We start from the raw sequence: 10,154 nt of genomic DNA, 5'->3' as shown, positions 1-10,154 counted from the left end.
AGAGAGTTTTTCTATAGAAAAAGTGTCTCTTGTAGAGAGAGTTTTTCTATAGAAAAAGTGTCTCTTGTAGAGAGAGTTTTTCTATAGAAAAAGTGTCTCTTGTAGAGAAAGTTTTGAAAATTGATCTTGTTGAGAGAGTTTTTCGTTAGAAAAAGTTGAGAGAGTTTTTTCTTAAAAAAATGTGTCTCTTATTGAGAGAGTTTTTCTATAAAAACTGTGACTTTTAATGAATGACTTTTCCTATAGATAAGTGTACCTTGTTGAGAAAGATTTCCTATAGAAAAATTACCTCTTGTGAAAAGAGTTTTTCCAAAAAAGAAGTGGTTGTTTTAGAGGAAAATTTTCCATACAAAAAGGGTTCTCGTACAGAGATTTTCTATAGAAAAATATTGTTAAAAAGGGATTTTCTATAGAAGTATTCTTGTAAAGAGACTTATTTCCTTCAGAGAGATTTTTTGTATAGTTTTTCTATAGCAAAAGTATTTCTATCAGTGAGAGTTTCTTTAATAAATGTTTATTCAGAAATCTGTTAATTTTAGTTTATAAAAGTATAGAGTATTTTATGCTTTTGAAGACACTCACCTGTTTTAAATATTAAGGATACATTAAAATGTTTTTTGTTGTTTTAGCTGCTTTCAAGCTGATTAAATAATTTATGATGATAATGATGTTGGTTTGTTTTTTGTTAAGTTGTTAGTTAAATAAAAATTTAAAATACATTTAAAAACTTTTAAGTCTGGTATTTATTATTATAACTTTTTTTGGTTTAATATTAAAACTATTTTTTTTAAATTGCTGGCTTAACTTATTCTTTATTAGTTTTTTATTTGTTAAACTTTTTTGTTATTAATTTAGTGTTTGTTTTATTATGCAGCGTTTATACTTTCTTTATAATTATTTTAATTTTGTTTTAATTTGAGGTTTATTATAATTTTCATACTTTTTTTGTTTGCCTTTTGTTATGTTTCCTTATGATATTATTTTAGCATTTTTTTATAATATTTTTAATTTCAATTGCAGAGTAGTTGTTGAATGAACACAACAATAACAAAATAATAATAAAATTTGCGTTTTTTTTTATTTTCCTTAGTTTAACAGGATACACGTTCATGTTTTAGCACATAACTGTAATAAACATCTAACAAACAAACATACTAAAAATAACTTAGTATATGTATAAGTATAGAAATGTATGGGGGTATGTTGGTATAAGTATAAAAAAGTAGCATGCTTCCTTTTTAGTGCATGCTTGTTTAAAAAAAACAAACATATATACTTTATTATTAAACCGACTTTTATATGTTAAGGTTTGTATTGTGTGTGTGTGTGTTCCTGGTTTGCATGTGTTGAAACAGGGAAAAATGCAACATGCAGCCTAGGATATTTAATAAAAAACCCCAAACATTCTTTTACACACATACTTACACACACAAAATACCATTACATTATAATTTTATACTTTAGACAATTATAAAAACAGAAAAAAACCTTTAAATTTCATACTCCTTACATGTATGTATGTATGTTCTCCCCTTATTAAAGTTTTACACACACACACTCACACATTTCTACACTCACTTATTTGAAATGTTTTTTTTCCTCATATTTAACTTCCTTCCATTTTAACCAGAGAAAGATACGTTTCCTTATTTCATTTACATTGAATCAAAAAACAATTTTTTTTATTATCGTTGTGTGTGTGTTTTTTATGTTCATTTTTTTCTTTCTTCTTTTTTGATTCCGTTATGTTAAGAGAATTTTTATTGTTACAATTTATTTGGAGACTTTGACAACGTGTTTTCCTTACTACATTTTTCTAGTTTTTGTTTAGAATTTAGTTGTTGTACAACTACTACTTTTACAAGTATATGTATATGAGTGTGTGTGTTACCTAAATTAATAAAACAACAACAATTATTATAATAAAATAATGTTACGTGGTAGCTTTTAGCAATGGTTTGTCAATTTTTTTCTACAATTTGGGGGATTTTTTTTTTAAACAGCATTGGCAAGAAAATTATATGTTTTTCTTTAAGGAATAAGTTGTAAAATTAAACACAAAAACAACAACTTAAGAATTTTTAATTTATAGAGTTTTTCTATAGAAAAAGTTTCTCTTGTAAAAAGAGTTTTTCTATAGGAAACGTATCTCTTGCAGAGAGTAATTCTAAAATAAAAATATCTCTTGAAAAGAAAGTTTTTCTATAAAATGTGTCTTTTTTGTAGAGAGTGGTTTTCTATAGGAAAGGTAGCTCTTGCAGAGAGAGATTTTCTATCGGAATAGAGGCTCCTGTAGAGAGAGTTTTTCAACAGGCTCTTGTAGAGAGAGATTTTCAATAGATAAAGTGTTCTCGTGAAGAGAGTGTCTCTTATAAAAAGAGGCTTTTCTATAGAAAAAGTGTCTGTTTTTCAGATAGAGTTTTTCTAAAGGAAAATTGTCTCTTGTAAAGAAAGTTTTTCTATAGAATGTATCTGTTTTGTAGAGAGAGATTTTCTATAGATGAAGTGTTCTCGTGTAGAGAGTTGTGTGTCTTTTATAATAAGAGGGTTTTCTATAGAAAAACTGTCTGTTTTACAGATAGTGTTTTTCTAAAGGAAAAGTGTCTCTTGTATAGAGATTTTTTCTATAGGAAAAGTGCCTCTTGTAGAGAAAAATTTTCTATAGATAAAGTGTTCTCGTGTAGAGAGTTGTGTGTCTCTTAAAAAAGAGGTTTTTCTATAGAAAAATTTAATGTTGTGTAGAGTGTCATGAGAGGCATGTCCAGAGAGACATACTTAAGGAAAGGAGAAACCGTAGCAGAATATATAACGAGGGGGATATTCTCGGAAGAACATTATTTTTATAACCATCCTATTATTCTGATGAATGTCAAACATTTCTTAATGAAATGGGTAAAATATACATAATCGGGTTTTATATATATGGGGATCTTTAACAGTTACAATGTAATAAAATCTTTAGCAAAAACTGGAAGTTCGCTAGCAAATGAAGGGACCGGTGTGTTAAAATATCAGCTCCCCAGTTGCTAGTGCTCGATTTGCGATATTTTACACGAAGCTAAACTATTTAAGTAGTCAATTAAGACTTCCTGAATAATATTGAAGATCGTGTGACAATTCCTTATTAGATCTCAGTTAGTGATCATTGACATTTTGGGCTTTTTCTCAGCATATTAAATCCTTCAAGAAACGACATCTTTGAAAGTGAAAAAGAATGAATAGTTTCTCTGTTACAGCGTGATCTTAGCTAAACACAGTAGGCAGCCATGTTTCTCACGACTGTACGGATTTATCCGAGATGATCATTAAAATATATATTGCTTATCCATGTGACATTCTGGCTTGGATGGGATCTCCAGAGCAATTAGTTCAAAATGTACTAAAATACTGATATGTTCTGCTAATAATTCAATTTCTTTTAATTTCAAATATTATTTTCCGAAAAATTCAAACCTTTAGACTTTCATCTTGAAGCGCTATTTCAAATCGTTTGCTTAAAAATTTTTACGCTCTTCTTGCTTAATAATTTGTCTTATTATGTTCATATTACTTCGGCTTTTTCACTATCCGACTATGTTTCTTTTGAAAACTTCATCTTATTAGATTCCATTTCCGATTAACTCTAGTGGGAAAAAAAGGAAACGTTAAAACACTAGTCCCTTTAGTGTTGGAATGTTATTGTAAAGGAGAGTTCTCTCCCGTTTATGAATGTGTTTTAAGGACATATTTTAGACATTCTACATTAGTTTCCAGGAACGAAAATATGTTTTGTTACTTTTTAAAGTATAACATAGTGTGGCTTCGATATACCGGAGGTCGTAGTTTTGATTTCTACCCAGAGTCACTGGTAAACTTCTCCATATGTGTTAACAGCCTTGATTTCTTTTAGATTTCTCTTGCTGGCAGAAATTTCTTTGCTGAGATTTTCAGAAACTTTTAACAAATTCTTAAATTCCTTCTAATGTTTCTTCTGCAAACTTCATCTTATTAGATTGCTGTTCCGAAATTATCTCAAGAGGGAAAAAGGAACCCCTTTAGTGTTGGAATATTATTGTAAAGCAGAGCTCTCTTAAGGATGTATTTAAAGAATATATTTTAGACATTTCACATTAGTTTCCAGTAACGAAAAGTTGTTCTGTTACTTTTTAAAGTACAACATAGTGTGGCTAAGATTTCTATCAGAAACTCTGGTAAAGTTCTCCATATGTGTTAACAGCCTTGATTTCTGTAAGATTTCTCTTGCTGACAGTAATTTCTTTGTTGAAATTTTCAGAAACTTTAAATCAAAGATTTTCTATAAAGTTAATTTTCTTTTTAACTTTTCAAATTTTTAAACTTTCTTTGTTATTTATTTTAATCTATTTCTTATTGAAAATGCTCTTAGCATTTTAAAATCGTTTTTTGTTTTATTCCCAATTGGTAAAAGAATTTTCTTATCTTTATAGTTTACCTTGTTCTTTGACAATTTTTTTTTAAATACGTTTTTTTTTTCTTTTTATTTTCTTCTTATACACTTAGCACATGTTTTATTATGGCCTGTTCTTTGCTAACTGTTTGCATTTTAAATTTTCCTTGTTAAATTGTGATACATTTTTGTTATTTTTCTTTTGTTGATTTTCTATGTCGCCTCCTTTGCGTCCTCCTCCTCCTACTCCCATTTCTTTTCTTTTAATGCCTTTTTTTGGTACGTGTTTTGTGTCGTTTTTCTTTATTTGCTACTACTTTTAAATGCTGCTGTGTAATATTATTGTTGTCATTTGTTTGGCATATAAAAGAGAGTAGACAAAAAAAGAATTTCGAAAATAATAACGTTTTAAAGATGACACCACCATCACCATATTATTATCCTTGTTGTTTAAATACCACAAACTAGACGACGACGGGGATAAGGATAAGGATAAGCAGCAGTTAAAGTGACTGATAGAAATTATTTGAAACAAAAAAACTAGATTATAGAGAAAGAAAGAGAGAGTGAAATAATGGAGAGAGCAACAAAGTGAGGGTGTAGAATAAATAGTAAAATTTGAGAGAGTGGCATTACAAACAACAGGGTTGCTTTAAAAAGTAGTAGCTTTTATGGGTGGGTGGGTGTGAGTTTGCCTTTTTTCGGAGTTATTTGTATGTTTTTCTGCTTTTACATATGGTCTGTCTGGTTTTATGAAAGCTTTCCTTTATGTTTTTTCCTTTTCCTCTATTCATGTGGTGTATTTGTATTAATTCCTTTTTAAAGGTATTTTATCATTATTTGCTTATTGTTGTTTTTGCTGCTGTTGTTTTTTAATATGCTCTCGATGTAAATGTTGCTTTAATTTCGAGTTCTTTTCTTCTTCTTTTTTTTATTCATTTTTGGTTCGTAATTTAACCTTCTGCCCTACTCTTAAGGAATGCGTCATCGATAAGTAAATGTTTTCCCCCAAAACATATAGATTTAAAGGATTTTTTTAAACCAACTATTTAAAAATTTTTCTAAATAAATCAAATTGCAGACTAAGTAAAAGCAATTTAATTTAAATTTTTTGACTTCACCAATTGCTTATATCTTCATTAGAGTTAACTACTAATTGTTGTTGTTATTATTTAAATATTATTTAGTACACACGCACTCTGTCAAGGTTATTTCCTGTTATTTGCCAATGAAATTTTTATTCTTAAAATAAAGTTTTTTTTAATAAAAATTTTCTTTAAACTCCTTAAAAAGCTAAAACAAAAAACCTTATTTAAATCTTGCACAAGAAATCGTTATAACCAATTAAATATTTAGTCCATACAATTAAGTTTTTTTTTCCAAATTTTTCTTTCCATTTCAATAGTTTTTCATTATTACTTTTTATAAAACTTTTAATATTATTTAATTTATTTTAATTTTATTCTTATTACTATTATTTTATTATTTTCAAGTTTTTTTTTTTTCTTTTTAATTTTTTTTTATTTTTCTTTTTACTCTTTTTCTTTATATCATGATTTTTTTCACATTTTTCCCGAGCTGTCAGTATTGTATACTATGTATCTATATGTATTTCAAAAAAAAAAAGGCTTAATATTGAGTTGACGAAAAAAAAAATTACAAATTCACATTTTTTTCTCCTTTAGCCTTCATCTCAATAGAAAATTTTCTATTTTATCTTTAAACCATTTAAATCATTTTTTCTTTATAAAATTAACCTTTTTATGTTGGAATTTATTTAAAAAAATTCTTTAATTTTCCACTTTTTATATTCTGCCATTTTTTTTGTTAAATTTTTTTCACTCTCACATAAATTTTTCACTATTTGATTAAGTAGCAAATTTACCGTTGTGGTATTTTTTTCTTGTATATTATTAATTTTTTTTTGGTTACAAATTTCAAGTCCTTACGTTAAGGCTCCACGTCTCCAACTACTTGCACAATTGTTAGGTATTATAAGAAATCTTAATTCGTAATACCGAAAGCTTTTCGTAGTTTTTGAATTCGGACTTTGTTTAAAACCGAAGACACGTTTTCTGTTAGGAGTGTGTGGTGTGTTTGTATGTGAGTGTTTTTACAGTTATTTGAGTGAGAAATTAATAGTGTTAGAGGTATTGAGGTGAAATTGTTAAACAGCAAAGTGAAAATTGAGTTTTACTGTTAACATTAGTTATACACTTTAAGAAATAAATGGGTTTTTAAAATGTTTGTTCTGAAGTGCTTTAGGAAAGTACATGAATTAGCTACAGCGAAAGAAGACTCACAACATGATCCACCGCCACTATATTTCCAAGATCTTACCTAAAGCACCTGTCTGGCGATCTTCAGATCAAGTTTGTTAAAAGTCTCGGCTTCCTGTTTGTGTTTGTTAAAATTCTTTATACACCCGATTTATTCTGTATTCGAATAATTTTCTTATCGTTTCATTTCCAACATTAGGACATGGAAAGATTCTGATGAACAGCAACCAACTCCTCCGGACATATTAATTTCACCATAAATCACTCCCTTAAACAACATTCCTATGATAAAGGTATCAGCAACAGCCATACAGTATTTGGCTAAACAACGAGTTAGCATCAGGCAACCGATTCTCGTTGTACCAGACTGTATCTCTGGTTAGAGTCCTTGTCAAAGTAATAACTCCGAGAAGTCTGATAACTCCTCTAGTTTATAATTCTGACATGACTAGAGGTATTTATAGCACCTGGCAAAAACTTTTCAAGGAATACACCTTAGCCCCCATCGGTCCTGTTGTGCACTTCTTTACCCGTCCCTTTTTTGGAAATAGAACCCATGACTTCCTTCATTAATCAGGCGATGTTTGATTCAAACGAATGAAAGATATTCAGTATAGGTTTTACTGTAATTGTTCTGCCAGATATCAGCAGCTCCCAATAAATGGTTCCTCCGAATGCAGAGCATTTCCTTAGCATTATATACATGTATCGTTTACCAGACTGTATATCTTGTCTGAGTCTGAGTCAAGGAAATGACTCCTAGAAGTCTAATAACTCCTCTAGTTTATAATTCTGACATGACTAGAGGTATTTATAGCACCTGGCAAAAACATTTCAAGGAATACACCTTAGCCCCCATCGGTCCTGTTGTGCACTCCTTTACCCCATTTTTGGAAATAGAACCCATGACTTTCATTATTAATCGGGCGATTTTGATTCAAACGAATGAAGGATATCAGCAGCTCCCTATAGATGGTAACTTTGAATATAAAGCATTACCTTAGCACCATATATATTTGACTATGGTACCGACTCTTCGAGATCAATCAATCCTACTGCTCGCAGACGTTTTAAAATTTCTGTCTGATCAAATTCCAATAATTTTGCCAAGCTCTTGGTGAAATTTCAACAATCACCACTTCTCAACCGCACAAACTATTTCACACACTTTTAAAACGTTAGCACACATTCGCATTAAGCCTTAGAAAGCAATAAAATAATTTTTGAATTAAAGAACTAAACCTTCCCCTTACCAAAACCCACCCGCTTATAAAAATTGGTATAAAATTTTTCGTGAAACAAGTATTTTAAGTGAAAAATAGATTTTTAACGAAAAAAAATATCGTATTTTTAATGAAAAATTGTATTTTAAATGAAAAATTATATTTTTAATGAAAAATCATATTTTAAGCGAATTTCTGATAAAAAATAGATTTTCAGTTAAAATTTTTTTTAGTGAAAAATTACAAAAAATTGTATTTTTAGTAACAAATCCTATTTTTAATTAAAAATCATGTTTTTGGTGAAAAATCTTATTTTTGGTGAAAAATCTTATTTTTGGTAAAAAATCCTATTTTTGGTGAAAAAACCTATTTTTGGTGAAAAATCCTATTTTTGGTGAAAAATCCTGATTTTAGTTAAAAATCTTATTTTTATTAAAAAATAGATGTTTAGTAAAAATCGTCAAAAAATAGATCTTGTTTCAATTAAAAAGTCTAGTCTTAAGTCATAAATTAAATTTTTAGATAAAATTAAAACTTTTAATGAAAAATCTGAATTTTAGTAAAAAATTCGATAAAATTTAACTTTTCACAAAATTCAGATTTTTCACTTAAAATTTTAATTTTATAAAAAATTATTTTTAATCAAAAGTGAAGATTTTGTTAAAAATAAACTTTCAAAAGCATTTCTTCTTTCTTAAATATTTCATTAATATTATATTATAAAATATCACTTCTTTAAATAAACAACACTTAAGCAAACTTACCTTTATTTTCAGCATGACTTGACGGGCAACATTTTCTGCAAAGGTTTTATCAACCAATCGCTGCAATTGTTAAAGTGGTCAAGGTACAATATAAAACGCACAAACATGAGTACATCATATTATCTCTCTCTCTTTCTTTCAATAAAGTTTTTATTTCAAAGGTTTATTTTTCAACACTTGATATTAAATTTCACTACTTCATTATTTCCATCAGACATTTATTACAAATCCATATTAGTTTGTAGTTAATTTTAAAAGTTTTAAATTTTCCCGAAAATTTTATTCACGCACCAATTGTTTTAAAACCAATTTCGACTAACAGTTTGAAAAGTTTTGCTTCAAAGCTGCTGTTCTTTCTACATATTTACAAATAATGCTATTGTCATCAGAATTTTGTAACTATTCTTTAAAGATCATTTTTAACTTGCAATTTTTCCATATTAAATTATTACAACCCGCTGTTATTATTTTTTTTAATATTAAATTCTTAAATTTCACTAAATTTAAATTTTTATTACTAATTTATTATAATTTCATTTTATTTTTAATTATTATACACAGACGCATGTTTACTGTAGACTTTATTCACATACCACTTGTTTTAAAACTAGTTTTATAACACAGTTTGAAAATCAAACAAAAGCTGCTCTTTTGTTTACATTTTTTTTTTGCACACCTCGTCACATTTTTCATAAGCTTCTGCATGGCATTTTTTATTTTACCAATTTTCGGTATTAAATCATAAATTCCCAATAGTATTCCATATACATTTTATGTGTTAACTATTAAATTTCACTTTTCCACTATTTTTATTATTTATTAGTTAATATTTCACTTTATTTTAATAAATTTGCAACGACACGAATTGTTTGACGACTTTATTCGCGTACCGGTGGTTTTTAAACTAGTTTTGAAAACAGTTCCAGAAGCCTTGTTTGAAATGTCAAAAAAAAAAAGAAATTGAAAAAAGGAATTGATTTTCAAACCGTACTGCTTTTCAAACTGTACTGTAAAACTAGTTTTAAGGCCAGTGGGAGCAGCATCACAAATGTAAAGTTAATGGTTTCAAACGAAGCTTTTCTAATTGTAGTGCAAGAATAAGTTTGGAACGATCGGCACTTTAATACAATGATGTCATCACGATGTCGTGCAGAAATTTACTAAATTAAAATTTGTCTATAGTCTAAACTTTAGACCAGCCTACAAACTAGAATATAGACTAGACTATAGACAAGACTATAGACTAAACGAGACTATAGACTAGACTATAGACGAGACAATAGACTAGATTATAGACTAGACTAGAGACTAAACTATAGACTAGGCTATTAACTAGACTACAGAGTGGACTATAGACTAGACTATAGACTAGTCTATAGACTAGACTGTAGACTAGTTCATAGACTAGACTATAGACTAGACTGTAGACTAGTCTATAGACTAGACTGTAGACTAGTCTATAGACTAGACTGTAGACTAGTCT

The 10,154-nt window shown here is 28.3% G+C and overlaps 1 protein-coding gene across 1 annotated transcript in view; it reads right to left on the bottom strand.

The window, feature by feature from the left end:
* The window catches only part of LOC111685211 (whirlin), a 98,334-nt gene extending 89,464 nt beyond the window's left edge, over positions 1–8,870 (bottom strand). The window contains exon 1 of the mRNA XM_046951049.1: positions 8,672–8,870. The gene's annotated coding sequence lies outside the window, so the exon portion shown is untranslated. The remainder of the gene's footprint in view (positions 1–8,671) is intronic.
* Positions 8,871–10,154: the final 1,284 nt, after the last annotated feature.

This window comes from Lucilia cuprina, chromosome 5 (genome assembly GCF_022045245.1).
Source record: "Lucilia cuprina isolate Lc7/37 chromosome 5, ASM2204524v1, whole genome shotgun sequence".
Lineage (NCBI taxonomy): Eukaryota > Metazoa > Arthropoda > Insecta > Diptera > Calliphoridae > Lucilia > Lucilia cuprina.
The sequence above is the reverse complement of the archived record's forward strand: the minus strand, read 5'-3'. Positions and strand labels throughout refer to the sequence as shown.